Source organism: Empidonax traillii, unplaced genomic scaffold (genome assembly GCF_003031625.1).
Source record: "Empidonax traillii isolate 1590-97213 ecotype Southwest subspecies unplaced genomic scaffold, ASM303162v1 scaffold40:size2234952, whole genome shotgun sequence".
Lineage (NCBI taxonomy): Eukaryota > Metazoa > Chordata > Aves > Passeriformes > Tyrannidae > Empidonax > Empidonax traillii.
Genome location: NW_020955233.1, coordinates 1243074 through 1261519, shown reverse-complemented (window position 1 = coordinate 1261519; position 18446 = coordinate 1243074). Strand labels below are relative to the sequence as shown.

General features: G+C 43.3%; 1 protein-coding gene across 3 annotated transcripts in view; it reads left to right on the top strand.

Moving 5' to 3' along the window:
* The window catches only part of MAP3K13 (mitogen-activated protein kinase kinase kinase 13), a 73976-nt gene that overhangs the window by 17472 nt on the left and 38058 nt on the right, over positions 1-18446 (top strand). For 2 of the 3 annotated variants that reach the window (XM_027878302.1, XM_027878304.1), the window contains exon 3: positions 10093-10238. The exons of the other annotated variant lie outside the window; for it this stretch is intronic. The gene's annotated coding sequence lies outside the window, so the exon portion shown is untranslated. The remainder of the gene's footprint in view (positions 1-10092; positions 10239-18446) is intronic. 3 annotated transcript variants of the gene reach the window in all.

Below are 18446 nucleotides of genomic sequence, written 5' to 3'. Positions count from 1 at the left end.
ATTTCTGAGCAGCATATTCAGGGACCAGGGGGTTGAAAGGAGGGCTTGTATGAGAGGTATCTTGAACTTTTCCCTTGCAGCCCCCTGTGGAACTACCAGTAGGCAGAATTTCTAGTCTCTTTTTGAAGTGCAAGTATAACAAGACAACTGAGAGGAATGGAAGGGTGTTGTGGTGTTAGACAACAGTCCCACGTGCAGCTGCATGTGTGAAGGCTATTTGCCCAGCAGCAGGACCAGTTATCATTATATTTTTGGCTGTTAGCCTTCTAGTCCAAGGCAACAATCAATAAAGTACCTGTTAGAAGAAATGGGATCTTTGCTAAAGGGAAGAGATTCTGCTCTTCTTTTCTTTGCAAGGAGTAAACTCAGCATTGTGCTGGAGGATTGATCTGCAGGAGTCATTTCTGATAGTGCTGTATCTTTATTCTCCCATCAGCAGCCTGGGTTCAGAAACCACCATACCTCATTCCCTTATTCCCTTTGCCAAGTGAGTGTTGAATGCTGTAGACCTGAGCAGCTCCTTGTCCTACCCTTCAACCATCTTTGGGATGACCAGTCATGCTGTCAGCAGCACAAGAAGATGGACCAATGTGTTAGACTTGCAGGGAGTATTTCAGGTCCTAGGGAACAGACTTCCACTGCCTGTTCCCTCGTTCTAAACTGATGATCTGCCTGGAGCAAGAGAACTGTTCTCACACTTTGTTAAAAATACAATCCCTTCTCTTGCTCTCCCTGGTCTGTATCTTTCAGCATCAGGGTTAGTTTTGATGGTTGTCAGATTAAAGTACAGATGTCCCTGTGTAGCTGAGATTCATTATCTGTACAACACATCTGCTTTTGAACTATTGAGAATAACGAACCTGTGTCTGATGCCTCCCCACGGAGCTCATGGGAAGGAAGAAGTGTGATCAACCTGTTTGTGACACAGAGGAGGGTACGAGGCAAACCCCAAGGGGAGGCAAAGGGAGCATTAAGTGTACTTCTCAGCAAGCTCTTCTCATGTGCCAAAGGAAATTGTCCTTCATGTTGTCTCAGATGATTATATTCACAAAATCCAACCTAGAAAAATCATACCTGTGTTAGACACTGATCATCTACAATCAAACTCGTTATTTTGTGCATTTCTCTTGATTACCTTTGTTACCTTGGGCACTTGGCAGGAGCACAAAGCACATCATTTTAATTGCTTCATGTTCCCAAGATGTTTTTTGGGAGAAAATGTTTCCCGAGCTTCGTTCAACCTCTGAAGTACAATTTGGTCTTTCTGGGATTCATGTGAAATCAAGTGACTGCCTGGAGCAAGAGAATATGTACTGAAGCTGCAGTAGCAAAGACCTTGATATCAAAGGCCACCTGCTACTTCTCTCCATCTCTTTAGCCTTAAGTTTACCAGGTTATAAATTCGTTTTACCTTCCTACAGAATGGCTGGCAGGTCCTGAGCAGATGAACTGGGCAGTTTCTCAGGGATTAGTTCATATTTATATCCCAGCCAGAACTCTCCTCCAGCAGAAACCTGGTATAGTCTTCACAAAATGTACCAAGTTGTCTTTCTGCCTCCTTTCTGGATGCTCTTCTGCTATTTTCTTCGTCTTCCTGGTGTGAGTCAACAAATGCATGTCAACAATGCATGTGAACAAATGCTCTGACCTTCAGGTTTGCAGCCCAGCTTGCACAGACACCTGCTAGGAGTAGAAAATACTGTCCCACAGTAGAACTTCAATAATTGTCTTTTTTTCCTCCAGGCCTTAGTTTATTGATCAGCCTCTGTAAAGAACTTCTTATGAAAACCCTAATTGAATTCCTGGACACTTTCTGGTTGAAGAAAATTGGGAAAAATGTCTGACAGTCTGTATTGATGTGGCTGAACTTCACACACACACAGAGCATCGATTAACCTATGTTTTCTGTTCTGTGTATTTTATTTACTGTGCTCAGTCAGAAATGCATTTCTAGTGAGCTGGGATTGTATTTATGGAGTGAACTGTATTGGTGTTGTAAAACTGATGGAAAAATCTTGGACCACTCTGCCCATGCAGATCTGCAGGCTTGTGATCCTCCTCTGGCGTTCTGGTCACATACTCTTAGGGTGGCATTTCCTCACCCTTGAACGTACAGCATAAGGGACAGAGCACCTTTTCAGTCATTCTGCTTTTAAGCAGCTTTAATAATTAAGTTTAGTAGAGCTGTTGTAAATTTTTTTCATTTTCAGCTTACTTTCTTCAGCCTAAACACATGTGCCGTGGCCCCACTGATGCTCTGTGGGATCAGGTATTGCTGTGTGTGCAAGGTGCCCTAATTTTTTTTTTTTTTTTGGTTGGTTTGTTTTGTCTACTGTTTGGCACAAGAGAGACTCCCCTGGCCCCCAGCTGCTGCCAGCAATTACACACAGGTGCCTGTCCCCAGTGGGAATAAATGTTTCCAACCAATATTTACAGCTGGTTCTGCCCTGGAAGAACAGAGTTTTGGCACTGCAGTGAGGAGGTGTAAAATACAGCTCTAGAGGTGGCTGGAAGCTTCACTGGTTGCCCTTGAAACACTGCAGATGGTTTTGCATAGCAGTGACTAAAGCTATTGAATGTATCTGTGCTTTCTTCTGAGGCAGAGGGTCGTGGGCTGGAGAGTGACCATATCACTGTGGTCTTGGTGAGAAGAGACCCCCCGGCACAAAGAATTACTATGGTTGAGTCTTCTGGAGGTGTTTTGACAGTCTGTCCATGAGCTGCTTCCTTGGAGATTTCTCCCTCCACAGCCTTGAGATGAGTTTGAGGTCACCAGCCAGTGCTTGATAAGAGATGGGACTGCTTCACTTACCCACTGCCATCTATCTTGTATATTCAGAGTAAGAGTTTTTCATCAGGAAAAATAGCATGGTTGTGTCACAGGAGTTTGCAGTTACAGTAGAATCATATCATAATGTGTCAGTGTAAATTTTTAATGTTTTCTGTCATTTGAGTAGCAGGGCACACCAGCATTTTTGTTGTCATCTGTTTCTTTTTAATACCGGATTTGGCTTCTTTCTCCAGAGGCCTGCAAAGGTCACTGCTCTGCAAGGAGAAATGCCAGGACATCAGCTTTTGGGAAGCTGAAAATTCAGAGCAGCCAGCAGGGAAAATTGAGGTCCTGCTTTATGAGAGGTGATGCCTTCCTATGTCAGATGTATGTGAAAGAGCCCAAGGTGCTCTCTTGGCTTTGCAAGTTTGTTCTCAGCAGCAAATTGCAGTGAAAAAGAGCCTTCTGTTGTGTGTGTACTTGCAACATGTAGTTGTGTCCTTGTAGGTTAACTGGGGCTTTGCTGTGGGTTTCTGTTTCTTCTTAAGTTTTTTTTTTACTACCTCAGAGAAGAAAACTACTTGTTGGAATTGCATCTCATGGTCCCAGTCACAAATGCACTCCCAGCCTTGAGGAGAGTGCAAAACAGGAGAATACTGCTGTATGTGTTTTTAAATCTGTTAATACTTTTAAAAAGGAAAACCTATACTCATGGGTGACCTACACTTGTTGTGTGGAGGTTTTCCAGAGGCTGGACAGATTTCAGGAGCTCTGTAGCACTTGTCATGTGCTATTTCCTGGTTTACCAGGGTGTTCAGCTGGGTGATGGGAGTGAGCAAGGCTAAGCCAGGGGCTTTCCTGCTCTTATTCTATGCTTGTGCATGCAGTACTCAGGGAGAGCTGGCTTTGGGATAAGTGTCATAATTCCAATAAAACAGTTATGCTGCTGGGGTAGAATCTGTGTCTAATTGAACCTTTGTGCTTGATTTTAGTGAGGCCACACTTTAGGGATTGCAGACTGGGAAGAAGCCTAGATACACTAGTGGAGACAATGGAGGAGGAGTTGTATGAGTTTCAGCAAGTGGATATGGAAGCAGGAAAGAGAGTGAAGTTTGAGATAAGAAAGACATATATATATATAAGGAAAGGAAATAGGCTCCTCTCTGAAAGTGAAGGGGAAAAAAGCAGATAATGGGGATCAGGTGGCAGTTTGAGGGAAGTAAAGAGCAGGAAAGAAAAGAAAAATGGAGATGGAGATCTCATAAAGGTCACGGAATACATTAATTTCTCTTTCACTCTTCTTGCATTTTAGGCAGGAAGAAACACTAATTATCAACTTCTCTTCCCTCATAGATTCATTTAACCCCTCTGAGCTTACTGTTTACAGTGGGATGGGAATAACTAAAGGAAATGATGGGGAAAGTGTGATCCTTGCTGATGGGTTTTATTTGCAAGGGAGACAGAACAGAGAGAAAATCAGCCATTCTTTGAGGGGCCGTGTTGCAAGAGGGAACAGTTCCAGGTGGGTTCTTTTTCTGCTCCACAGGCTCTGGGGATCCATTTCTTTGGTGTTTCCACGTCCATCTTCATTCTGTGGTTCTCCAGTTTCACAGTTTCCTTAGCAGGCAGCGTCAGAGATGTGCAGCCCTTGCTGTTCCCTCAGGTGGGTGCAATAGCTCTGTTATCCCCAGTGTTGTGCTGGACTGTCAAAGCTGTGACACCTAGGTCTGGGAGCACTCCAGAGTCTGTGTGCTGCTCACCCTTGTGCTGCTCCTCTGTGCAGGAGTGGAGGGAGGGATGAGCAGGCTGCTGGCTTGTGCATGTTGTGTCTGTAATACAGGTATAAAAACCTCCCTCCTCTTTTTCTCCTGTTTTCTATTTATACCTATGTTTTCACTTTTTGTCATTTGGAAATCAAAGCAGGAGTGTGCAGTTCAGCAGCAGCAGGAGAACTGTGCTTACTACTAATCTGCTGCTTTGCTCAAATTAAACATTTATGGGGCCAGAGACTCCTCACTGCTCCAGCTTTCAGCCTCCTACACTGTGATGATTTTTTTTCTTTGTGTTTGACACGGCTTTTGCAAGAAATACAGTGAAATTAAATTATTCTCCGTTGGCTTCTCTCCCTTCCAGCCCATCTTTGTTAGTCCAGTTTGTTTTTTTCCTTGACTGCAGCAGATGGGGAGCAGCTGTTGGTGTAAGCAATGCTTTATACTCCCTGTGAGTTGGAAGGTTTCACCCCAGTCTGATGGGCAGAGATCTGCCCTCAGTTATCGGTACCTGTTTCTGTTCTCAGAGGTCTATTCCAAGGTGGTGAAACTGGGTAGGAGCTCCTTACTCCTCAAACCAGGTATCCTAGTGCTGCAGCATGTTACTACTGATGCTCTAAGCTGTGTTGGCTGACTTGATCTCCACTAAGAGCAGTTGGATGCCTTCAAAGACCTGTATCTTACCTGTTCCTCTGTGGCCTCAGGCCTAGAGTAAAACCTGGGCGATAGTTCTGTCTCTTGGGCACACTGGAGTTTCTGCAGAAAGGGGTTGTTTCTGAGCCTATTCAGAGACTTTTACAGGGCCTAATGCTCAGTCTTCCCTACCAGAGCATGGTCTACTTCTTTGATGTAACTTTTCTAGCTTAAAGCAGTGCTGCATGGATGCTGAAAGCCCACGCTCCTAAAATAGATCGAGTAGAACAAGCACTTCACTGCTGACTCCTCTTCAGGAGAGGAGAGAGAAGGTAGCAAAGAGCAGATGGCAGGTATTAGTCATATCACCTAATTTATCTGAACACTTCAGACATCATCACACAAAGGTGGTGGAGGAACCCAGAGGGAAGGGATCCTCCTAACAGAGCAGACTGGATGTTAGAGTTGCACAGGATACATGAGCAGAGGGGACCTGAGGAAAGGAGGGGGTTTGCAGCCAAATGCTAAACCAAGAAGAGTGTATTCACAAGGAGCTGTGACCAGAGGTACTTTTACTTGCCCAATTTTCCAAGCCATTCCCTCATGACTGACAAGCACCTCAGAGCATCACTCCTTGGAGCTCCCTTGCTTATAGCACAGTTCCCTCTGCAAAAGGAGTAGAACAAAGGTCCAGTACCCCAGGAATAATTGGATTCCTCCAATTTCAATCAGCTGGAATGGCCTTATTCTAGCTCTTACTGTAATAAATGCAGTATAGAAGCTGCTTTCTCTTTTCACCCAGTATCTAAGTGGCCGGTGTGCACCTTGCAGTCGAGCTGGGCTGGCTCAGCATCCCTTCCCTGCTCCAGGTCTCTGGTATCCACACACTGGCCCTAGCCCAGCTGGCAGTGGGCTCTTGGAGGGCCCCTGAGATGCTCCTGCCTGCTGGTGTGCTTGGGAGCACAGCATGTAAACGCAACATAAAATCTGTTCAGTCCTTTGTATATCAGTGGCTTCCAGCAAACTTGACACCACGGAGCAAGTAGGGCGCTGGAGGACCTGCAGAGGTGGCTGGAGAAGTGCTCGAGTTGCATTTTTTGTGTAATCATTTGGTTCAGACCCAGCCTGGCCAAAGGGCAGCTGTGGGCACATTGGAGGGTAGGAAGGTGCAAATGTGGGCTCTTGACTTCCCTGAGCAGAAATGGGGCCGTCAGGAATCACAGCATTGGTGTGATCTCCCTGCAGAATTGGCTGTCTTCATTTGTATTTTTTTTCCCCTATTTGTTTTGGAGTTTTGTTGGTTTTGCTGTTCTAAATCTTCAGCAGCAGAGGCTGAATGTGTGGCCTCCTCCTTTTTCTCCTCTTTTGTTTCAACTTTTTGGCAATCGTGTCTAAAGAGCTTCTCTGCTGGAGTTACTCCCATCCTTTCTCACACTTGTGCTCAGCCCCCTGCAGAAGCCAAGCACCCCTCGGGCCTCTGAATTCCAGATACCACTTTGGTGGCACCTTGGATCTCTGGGCTTCAGCTTTTGCCAAACACCTAATGAATGTATGAAGTGAGTAAAACACTTCTTGTGTGAGCTCTGCTGATACACAAGGGGTTAACTAAGCTCTGTTTATTAATGTTGTTCTTTAAATTGTGCCAGAACGTTTTAAAACGCTCAGTGGACAGGGCAGTAAACACCGTTAAACGACAATACTGTTCAATATTTGCTGTTAATTGAGAGAGGCAGCAGCTGCTGGTATGCAGCTCCAGCCAGGATGAATTAGTAATGAGTCTGTAACTCTGGGGGTTTTTTTACTGGTTTAAGGTTGCATCAACCCTTTTCAGTTCAGTGATGTGCTTGGGATAGAAATAAAAATCATAGCAAGCCCTAAATTAAAGATTTTTTTGTTTTCCAATGAGTTATCATGGAGCTGTGGTGTCAGTGATAAATTTGGCAGCAGTGATAAAACTGCCTTGTATTTAAGGACCAAACTTAAAGGTTTTAGGTTAGCTTGTCCATCCTGTGTGGCAGCCAGTGGGAATGCAGCAGGCAAAGCAAGCTCCTCCCTTGCAAGAAGGCACTTTTGTTGGGTTCTCACTGGCTTCCAGAGACCTTTTCAGTCAAACCAGGAGTTCTGGTTAAAACTTCCTTGCTGGCACTAGTGCAGGTCGTGGTGCGTGAGATAGTTCTGTCCCTCACTGAAGGGTGACAGCAGGAGAGGGAACACTAATTCAGCGTTTCCCTTGTCCTACCCGTGCACTTTTGCCATGCATGTTTGTTGAGTTTAATCTTTGAGAACTTGCTGATAAGCTGTTAATCAGCCACCAGTTAAAACAACAAACCCTCCCTCCTTGCTGGGTTGGGGTAGGGACTTCCCAAGGCTTCAGGAACATCATTAATCCGGAGCAGCCAGACTGGGGGCAAAGTTTCCTCTCAGAAGAAAGCAACCACAGCCCCTTTCATGCTGTTTATGCAACGCTCCTCGTGAGTATTTATTTTGCACAAAACGTTGTATTTTGAGCTCTAGGTGTGTTTGTGAGAGTGCAAAACCGCGTTCTGGTGGTCATTAGCAGATCTGAAGTGGGGCACAGGAAACAAAATTCCAGCTCTGTTGAAAAGAATGCCAACAGCCCTATTGATTTCAGCACAGCTCGGCTTTCACCACAAGTAGAAGAATTTCGAAGCAAATAATGTTTTGTTTGTTCAGTTCTTTAAACAAAAATCCATCTGCAGGGGTTAGTGCTTGCATCCAAACACTCACAATTCTGCTGGTGTTTGGGTAAGATGAGAAATAGGCGATTGAAACAATTCTTTGGGTCCTTAAAGAGGAAAAGAAATCCCAGCAGCCAGAGGCGTTTGTAACCCTGTTCCCAGCGGTGTGATTCCTGTATCACACACCTCCGGGGGTTGTGTTTGTTCTCCATGGCACGTTTTACGCAGTTTAAGTGGTTTTTGCGCATTCTTAGGAGCCTGAAGGTGCCACACACCCTGCTGGCTTCTAGATTGGATTATGGATGCAGGGAATCTTTCAGGCTGGATGTGGGAAGCAAGTGTTAAAAGCCAAGAGAATGCTATGGAAGATGGTGGTAAATGGAAGTGCAGCAAGAGCTGAACTCATCTGGTGATAAAAGTCCTTCAGCCCCAGAAGTCCCTTCCCGTTTAGGGCACTGACCATTCACACCCTGGCTGCCAATTATCAAATGATGCTTTAAGATCTGTCCTTAAAAACTCTGTTTTTTTCTTGTGAAATTCAATGATATATTCCAGTGGCGTTCTGCCAACTTTGGGCATCTGGTGTCTCCATGTTTTTTACGAACATCTCTCCAATTTTATATGCTGTTTTCTATATATATATATGAACTGTGTTTAAAGGGATAATATAATCAAATAAAATTTTTTCTTTTTTTTTTTTTTTTTATTTTTTCCAAGTCTGTTTCATCTGTAGTATTGCTTACAATACTTACATTGCTTGCAATATTTGTTTTATTTAAGCAGGAAAATAAACCTTGTGTTTACATGCACTGTTCCTGTGATAAAATAGTGGTAAAAATTGTAATCACTGGCTTTTGTGACTTTTTGAAATTGACGCAATAGAACCATGTAATTTTCAACAAAGACTCATATTTACATTTTTATTATATAAAAAATAAACTTCAAGGTTTGGCTAATAAAGCTCTTAATATACATGTATGTTTACTTTGGGTTCTATTTGGAAATTATTCTGTAATTAAAATGGTTAATACAAAGCTGGTACAAGGCAAATTGGTCCTTTCTTGTGGAAGAATATTGCTACATCCTCCTCCTCCTGTAGCCCAAATAAAGCCTCTGAATGTAGCCTAGCCTGGACCTCCCGGGCTTTTACCTATTGGGAGTGTGGGATTACCTGTCCTGTTTTCATGGCAAACCAGAAAAGGAGAGGCCTTAATACAGCACTAAAATGAAATTACAGTGGTGACAAGGTTAATTTTTTTCTCAAATACAAATGACTCTTGCTCCTACTTTTCCAAAAAAATGGAATAGCTAAGCTTCCAAAATGTTGGGAGTGGCCTTGAGAGTGACTCAGTTGTGGTGCAGGACATGAGGCAGGTGGTGCCTGTTTCTGCAAGGCCACAAAGATTTTGTTGTCTGAAGTATCTTAATTCTGGCAAGACACTGGTGCTAGTATTTCTGACTCCCTCAATGCTGCAGTAACCTGGTTGTGGCTGGTGGTGGATACAAGGAAAAGAATGTGTGTGGGTAGGGATAATCTCTTTTTAAGAACAGTGAGTTTAGTGTTTGCAATAAAGTTCTGTAATTTCAAGATGTTGGTTAATTTTATGAAGAGCTGGGCTAAGTCTTGCAGCCTGTTAGATTTGTGTGGGGTGGGAAGAAGATGCAGTAGGCTCAGGATGGGAAGTCTCAGTATTTGTTGCCTCTCTCCTTGCCTGTTTCTGATAGTACCAGGAATAAGGGTCTTATGAGTTGTATGTATGTAGGAGGGCTGTAAAAAGTTCTGCTTTTCCTAAAATTTGCTTAAAATTAGTAAAACAAATGGCTTGGAGTTCAGGTATGAAATGAAGTGTAAAATATCATTAATAGATTACCTTGAAGTATGTTATTTTAAATACTAATCCCATCCTGATGTAACTTTGTAATATGGAAAGCTCTGAGCTCTTTTACTGGCGCTGCTTGCTTAATTTAGATTAAAATTGTACCATAAAAGGATTACAGAGTGTGGGCCTGTGCTAAGAAAGGATGTACTAAATATGTTGAGGTATTTTTCTATTCCCAGCTTCTTTTTGAAAGTGCATGCTAAATTTTGGATGTGTTCTGCTGCCTTTAAATGTGCCACGTAACATCGCGATGTGCTGAGAGAGGGGATGTTTTGGGTTGATCTTGTGAGCGTTATTTAAATGCATTGCAGTAGGATTCTGAGTTTTCTTGTTCTTTCTAGAGAGAAGAATTCAGTGCTGGGCTGTCCTGAACACCACACACGGTGCAGCTTCAGAGAACAGCTTGGTTTATCTGACGTGAAGAGGAGGCACATGTGCAGTGAGCCAAGAGGACATGGGCTTTCAGTGCACCTGCAACAATGATCAGGTACTGGCAGTTGTTCTTTAACCACAGTAACTAGTCAGGAACTCAGAGGTGTGAAACAACAACGTCCTCGCTCCTGCAGTTGTCTGAAATTTTAAATGCACTTTGCTTTGAGGCAGGAGCGAGGGGAGTTCACCTTCTGCTTTTATGCTGTGTCCAGAGCCCTTTCCCTGCTGAACATGCTCACCTGCAGACTCCTCATGGAATCCAGTTCCCAGGGGAGGGAATAGGAAGGGATAAGTGCCAAAGGGGGTGGTTGCACATACTGAGGTGAAGTTGATCTTAGTGTTTAAATTTTCCATATGTGACCTGGGCTCTGAAAGCATTTGAATCTCTTAATTCAGGTGTATTGACTCTGTGAGGAGATAACATTAAGATATTTTTCACCGTTGTAAGTACTTTTTCATGGTATTTCCTTGATGATTGCCTGGAGAATGCAGATTTTTCAGAGGAATCCAGGCTGTTGTAGCTGGAGTAGAGACACCAGTGAAGTTCCAGAAAATGCAGACACTTGTGGTTTGCTTTGAGATCTGAGCAGGTTATGGATTTATTAAATGGGAGAAGGATTAGGGTTGGGGTCTTCAAGATGGCTTTTGGTCTTTAAGTGTCCCATTCTTCCCCTGTGTCCTCAAAGTGAGTCTTTATGGTCTGTTGTCACTTTTGAAATGAGGTGTAAATGGCAGGAGGTTTCTTTCTGTCTCCTATTTTCTTATCTTCTAATGCATCTGTGTGAGCCTGTGATAATTTTTTAATATACATTGCCTTTGATGTTAGCATGATGCTTAATGTGGTTTGGATATTGCTGCTCCTAAGAATATTTCATCTGTTGATTGTGTCGTATGCAAAATTTTTTTAGTTTATCTATTTTATGCATCAAAAGTTAAATGGCAAAACTTGTATGCCAGCAAACTGCATACAGTGATGTGAAGAACTGAAAAGGAGCAAATTCTATAAAAATTCTCTAATCTTTCAAATTAAGGTTTAGAGGAATAAAGAACAGTTTCTTGTTTTCTTTGTAGATGCTAGCTGGAAAATCATTTATTCTTGTCTCTAACTAAAATGATCTACAGTTTTCTTCAGTTAGTGAATGGATGTGGGTAATGCAAGGAAACATTTAGTTGTTTCAGTCGGGGGAGACTGAAAATGGTTTTGTTCTACACGTTCTCTTTACGTTTGTGTGATTTGTATGTTCTTTGTCGTACGGAGATGCTTCATGCAGAGAAAGCCACAGAGATGTAATTTTAGGATGTGCCTGAGCCACCTCTGAGTGGGATTGCAGGAAGATGTGAGATGGAGCTACATTTGGGGATTCATTTCTTAATATAAAAGCTGTCAGTTTTTACCCATTCTATGAGGAGTGGTGGGTGCTGGAGAGGCAGAGCATCCTTATATTTAGACTCTGGCTGTCTCTTGTTACGAGTCATAATTAAGGTGAAGTATTTTCTGAAGAACTAAATTCTCCCTTGATTTGAACCTGGTTTCATGTCCGTGAAAGCAATTAGTGTCACGAACCACCCTGTCCTTGCTTCATCAGTGACAATTTATCAGTTGCCTCATCAATGTTGCTGCTTCCATTTTGTTTGGTTAGTAGACAATCACCCTATATGGAAGTGCTCTGTGCAGGGTGGTAGGGGATAAGCTCTACAAACTTGTACTTACCATGCTGAGGCAAGACTCAGTTGTGATTAAGAAGCCAACCACTGTGGTTTTTAAGCACCTCACCTAATCTGCAAAATGGCATCTCTGCAACATTTCTTGTGATGCCGTTTTGATAGTGCCACTGCTGCTGCATGAGGAACAGAGGTATGCAGAGAGTGAGGCACTGCTCAAGGTCTGGAGGTGGTACTTCCAGGACTGTCATCCAAGGGAACAGGTTATAAAATAACTAAATGTGTGAGCATTGAGCTGTGTCTTTGGACACAGGAAGCAGCTGGTGTTTTGGGTTACTCACTGGCTCTATAGTGCCTGTCAAGACACTGTCAAGGGTAAGGTGATAGGCTCTAAGGGGAACCATGACATTTCTAGAGGACTGGGGGTTATAAAGCACTCCTGTGAAGCCCTGGAAGGGTCCCAGGGTAACGTTTCAGCTGATGTGCTGGTGAACGTGGCTCTCATTTGTTCTCTCTCAGCCACGACTTGAGCTTTTACTGATGTGGTGCTGATTTTCCCTCAATGGGCAAATCCTGTGCAACCCAAAGCTGGTGATTGGAGTTGCAGTATTAGGATACTGACTAAGTTTTATGTGACCTTTTGGTTGTCCCTTATGGTCAACTCTGTGACTTAATTCAGAAAGTACTTGGTGGTGTGGTGGGGGCTTTGTGGTGCCTTCTCCATCGTATATTGCATTGTCCAGTACTGTGCTTGAAAACAAGGATCAAACCCCACTGCTGACAAGTTCAGTGCTCTCAATCCCAACATTCTGCTACTCACGACTGTTACTGTTTCAAGTGCTGTCATATGTCCTCATGAAGTGAGTAATTCTGCGTGGTGGTACCTCAGACAGATCAAGAGGGCTCTTCCACGGTCTGCAGTGGAGCAGTGGGGGAGCAGAAACCTCTTGGGAGAGAGGAGAAAAAAAAGGCAGTGAGCTTGGAAGCAAAACCTACTGGAGGCTTTATGAATGATGTGAGTCTGGGAGGGAGATGCTGAGCAGGTTTTGCTTACCTTGAGAATATTTACATAGGGTTGATCCACTGTTCCTGAAGGAACTTTATCACGGTGCTACAGAGAAAACTGTTAGTGCTAAATATAGAGCCTTGTTCTGGTAGTCTCTTGACTTACAAGTGCTTGAATTTTGCTATCTTAATGGGCTTTCAGCAGTTTTTGTAGGTTTTTTTGTACAAATCTGAATAATATTCCTTGGAGAGGTTGTATAATGGTAACAAGGATGGAAAGATTTAATTTGCTGAGACCTTGTACTGCAAAAGATCAGAAGAATGTTTTAGCTTCTGCTTGTGCTACAAAGACTTCAGTGCTTGGATATCCTCACAGAAGAGGCCTGAGAGGTTCCCAAAGTTCATCTTGACCTTTTGCATCAAGGCATCATCACTATTACTGGACAGCTTTTGAAATGATTTTTTGCCCTTTAACTCCTAATGGAGGAGGCAACTTGAGTTTTTTAGGCTGGTGCTTCACTATTTACCACTTAGAAAAGTTCTTCTCGTGGCCTAAGGACATTTTTCTTGTTGCAGTTTGAGTCCATTACTTTTCTTACTCACTGCCGACGTGGAGAATAAGTTCCCTCTTTCTTTGCAGAAACCATTTCTATATTTAATGGAAATATGTCATATCTCTTCTCCTTTTACTCTGTTCAGACTGAGCCACCTCAGTGAGTTACCTCACTCATCCCTCATAGCTCACCCAACTACCTGTCTGTCCTTGTTTCTAGTTCCGGTGTGGTTTCTCTCTTTCCTGACAAGCCTGACCCAAAAATGGACTTTACCAAAGGCTTCATCAAAAGTGAGAGGATCAGGAATTTGTGCTCCTGTCAATGGACAGAAGTTGCCTTGTGTGTGACAACTGGGTATTTATAATTTGTGCTCAGACTGTGATCCTCTCCATCCCCAGCCCTTTTCTACAGCACAGCTGCTCAGAGTTGTTTCTATATTTATGCAGGTGATTTCTTTTTTTTCCTCTGAACAACACTTGACCTTGGGGAATTGGATGGCATTTTTTAATCACTTCTTCAGTTTCATTAATTCCTCTCTGCAAAAGCTCCCCATTTGTGTGCCTTTTTATGGGAATAACATAAATTATAGGACTTCTCTTTCCACATGCTACTGAGATTTTGTTGTCAGGTCTCACTGCTTTTGCAGGCTCCTCACCTGGAAGAGGAGTGGTGACATTGACTCAGCTGGCTTTTAAAAGTGTCCCTTATAGCTGCTATTTATATATACTTATTTTGGATTTTTTTTCAGTGTTTCTTACTGCTGGCAGCTCTATTAGAGTTAATTATTGTTATGGAAGCCTTGATTTCAGCATGTTCTCTGAGAGGAATATTATTTCTGTGCCTGCGTTCCTGAACAAATAGATCTGCATTTCTCCCATGGCCTCTGCTCAGCTGGGCCGCTGCCACTGGAAATGTTGGGAGGCTGTTGTTCACTTGCTGCATTAACTGCCCTTTCAGCAGCTTTAATGTCTCTCATGCAGCACTGTTTCCTTCCTGGTGGAGTTCCAGGACTTTTCCTTATGTCTCAGGAGCTGGGCAGTCTTCCTTCAGAAGGTAAAAGTCTGCAAAGGTAGTTTTTTGAACTTCCCCAGCCTCATCAGTGCATGTTAACATTACAGTGATTTGCCTCCTCCTGAACCTACCCAGCCTTACTGTGGTGAGGAGCCTCCAAGGCCCAGCTCACCTGGAAAAAGTAGGGGAAACCACGCAGAAACTCCTCAAAAAAAGAATCTATACCAGCTTGGTGCTTAAACAAGAGACCACATAATGCATTTTGTTTTGTTGTTGCCTTTTAGTGTCTTTATTTTTAGTTCCTGGAGTGTCAGTAAAGGCAATACAAGGTTAAAGGAGGTCATTGTACAGTGTTATATGCTCCTACCCATCCTGGCTTGCAGAGCACACTTGGTCAAACACAACTGACAACAGCATGGAAGGTGGCTTTACTGTAGAGAAACCTCACTTTTAGGTATGAGAAGTTGGTAGCCCTTTGATTTCAAAACTGTGCAATGGTGGTACAAGCATCAGTGAGTTTGTTTGAATCGCTTTTAGGCAGACCCTTGTGACAAGGGGGGCTTTCCCTCAGGGTATTGTGTATCCATGAGTCTGTGCTCATCTCCAGCTCTCTGCTTTCATTCCTAGCAGACCCAGATGTCTTGCACATGCCCCCCTTTGGGCTTTTTCTCCTTTCCTTTGGTCTCAGTTGATGGCTCTTGGCACTGGTCCTGTCGAATTGCAGTGCCACTCACCTGCCTTTGCAGGGAGGACTTTCCTGAGTCTCAGATTTGGGGACATTCTGGTTAAAATCTTGATCTGATTCTATGATTCTGATTTTTTTCTTATTTCCTGTCACCAACCCCACTGCTGAAGATTAGGACGCTCAGAAGAGGGGTGTTTGCCTACAGGGTTGGAAGAGTGGATCCGAGATTTCACAGATGTTTAGAACTTGACAATGAAATACCCCTCTCACCACCTTATCTGTGCCAATATTTACCCAGACTTTTGCCTGTTGGAGAATGATTTGCTATCTCACTTCACCTGTTTACTTGTCCGGGTAGAAGTTTTCAGTGCTGTCCCTCTCGTACCCCAAAGTGTGTGCAGAGCAGATTTATTAACAGCTCTGGTGCTGTATAATTATGAAATTAACCTTTGAGTCACTGCCATCTCTCTTCTAATTTTCTGCTGTAGTCAGTAGAGTGTGCCACAAGAAGTATTAAGGATTTGCTCTGGTTTTATGCTTCCCTGGGCCTGTTACTGGCCACCCTTGGAGGCAGGACACTGGGATTGCTGGGCCTTTGGTCCTGTGCAGCAAACCCTCCTCAAAGGTCAAAGGTTGGTTTAAGAGTTTTGCCCAAGATCATCATCAAGTTCCCAGGAGCTATAAATAGCAAACGTATGCTATTTTTGAGTATTGACATAATATTGGTATGCTCAGTCTTGGGCAAATTTAGTCGTTCACCAATTTATTATAATTGAAGGTCACAGGATTGGAGAACTTGTTAAATGATTATTTTAGGACTGGGCTCAAATCAACATGATATAATGTTATACCTAGCAGATGCTGGATAACATTCCTATTAGTTATTAATTGGCGTGGAAATACTTAATTATCCTGCCTTTTTCAAATATAGTGAACAGATAGTTTTTTTAATACTTACTAGCTTTGCTTTTTGCACCCATTTCCACCAGTTTGCCCTGTTATTTCTCCTAGTGGTCTAGCTACTTGGTTGCCCTTTCAGAAATCCTGTTGCCTGTCAACTTTTCACTGGCAGTTGTGTGGTCCCTTATGAACTTGGGATTTTTAGTGTCTTCTACCTTGATGGTATTTGGTACTTTTTTTTCCTATTTTCACGTTAATACTGAACTAGATTTATGCATAAAATTGTATTCAGGCATCTTCCCAGAGTTCCCTGCTTTTGCCAGTGTTTTTGTCTCAGAAGGAGGAAAATTATTTCTTTCTAATAATCAATTTATTTACTCACCAGTGGTGGTGCATCAAAAGAGCTATGAAAATACCCAACTGGTTACAACCCAACTGAATTGTGTAGCAGCCATCAATTTTAGGGGCATGTTAGGTTGCTTTCTCTATTTGACAATGAGTTAAGGTAGTTATCTTGTTAAAATTCAGGACCTTTTTGCTTGAAGATTTTAGTCTGAGCTCTTGGGGCGTAGCTGAAATGGAGTGCTGGGGTGCTGAACCAAACCACCATGGAGAAGAAAATCTGAAATTTTATGTGCAAGCTGGAGTCTTCCTGGTGTTCCCACTTATTTTCCCTGCTGGTTTCAGTGATTTTTTTTATGTCACTGCAATTAACACTTGGAAACTTCTGAAAATTATTTTCCTTTCTATTTTTATTCTGACTTTTCTTATTCTACGGCAGTATTGCTCCTTTTCTTCCACTTCTTGCTACTCTTCCAGTTCCTGAATTTATCCCTTTTTGCTTTAGGGTACAGGAGTAAAATAATGTAACATTTTTGGGTCTGTTTTGAAAGTGCCGGGGAAACCTGGGAGCTGTTTTTGTCCCAGGGTGGTGGTGTTGGCTGAGAGCTGCGCTCTGGAGGGGGAGGGAAGGCAAGGCAAGGGAGTCAGAGCAGGTGCAACTGGAATTTGAAATGGTGGCACAAAGTGATCCCTTTGGAGAAGGGAAATCTCTCTCCACACCTCCCCTCCTGCTTCCCCTGGGGTACAGCAGTGCAGCTGTTGTGTTGCCTGTGTAGAAATCTGGTGCATTGGTGACTTTCAGATCTTAAGGAGGAGATATTCCTTCAGCGAAAGTTAACTTGGGCTTTCTTTGATCTTGAAAGTAGGTAATGAGAAATTTGCATTCCTTTTCATTTTCTCTGGTCAACTCAACTCAGAAGCCACAGTCCAGAATCCAAGCCCTTCTCCCTTCCACAGGAGCTCATGTCAGTGGTGCTGGTTCACAGGAGATCAAGTAGAACTAAATCCCTAATTTTTCAACCCAGACCTGTTGTTGTTACATCCACTCCTGGTCTATTTTGGGATGTTACCCACCCTTTATAAGCAAAGGTAGGATTCTCTCAGGCTTTCTTTTAAAATGTGTACCACCAGAGTAAATTTTGGGACACCCTGTTGTACCATAATTTCTTCCCACTTGCTAGGAAAAGGTGTGGTGAAAATATGGAAATCCTGTGTCTTAATAATGTGGAGGCTGCAGACTGTTCAGAAGTAGTTTTAAAGACCAAATGGATGAATTCTGGTCAGCCCTGAGACAGTATTATTGCAGAGCTTACAGCCCAGGTTACCCTTCAAACCTTGACCTTCATTCCTGGTCACGTTCATGCCTCCACTCCATCCCTCAGATTTCAAAGATACAAAAACAAGGCATAGCTTGTGCCCTTCCTCTGTCCAGATCCAAGTTAATCACAGCTGCTCTTGTGAACATTCCCCAGGACTCTGCCATCCATTTGGGTATCCTTGCATGTGGTCTGCACAACTAAGTGTATTCCATTGGCTTGGAATTGAAGCTGGAATGGGAATGGCTGCAGGGCTGGGATCCGTGGGTGCTGTGTAACTGTTCCTAATGGAGCCCCAGGTGTGAAACTCTGCCTGCTCCAATCTTTGTTTCTGAGTGTCCCTGACATTGTGAGCTTGTCTGCCCACTGTTGGGAATGTTTGACTGGAGCTGAATGCAGGATTTTGTTAGTGCTCCTATTTTTATTTTGCTGGTGCTTTTGCATCGCTAATCAAACACAAGCCTCCTATTGTTCTCCCTGCTGCTTCCTTCCAGTACATGCTTATATTTAGTTATTTTAATAATAATACCCCAGGTTTGTAATCCTGCAAGAAGCCAGGGAGATGATAAACTCCTTTTCTGATTACCAAATCCATTTGATTCATACACCAGATGGCTGTTATTTGACACGCTGCTGTTCTCCAGGAGCGGCAGAGACTCGGGGGTATCGGAGGATGTCCTCGCTGGTCCTCCCCCTGGGGTGGCAGCACTGATGCCATTTTCCGGGGGGCTCAGGCTGTTGGGTGCCTGGGTTTGGCTGGGATTGGCTGCCTTGCTCTCCCCTCTGCT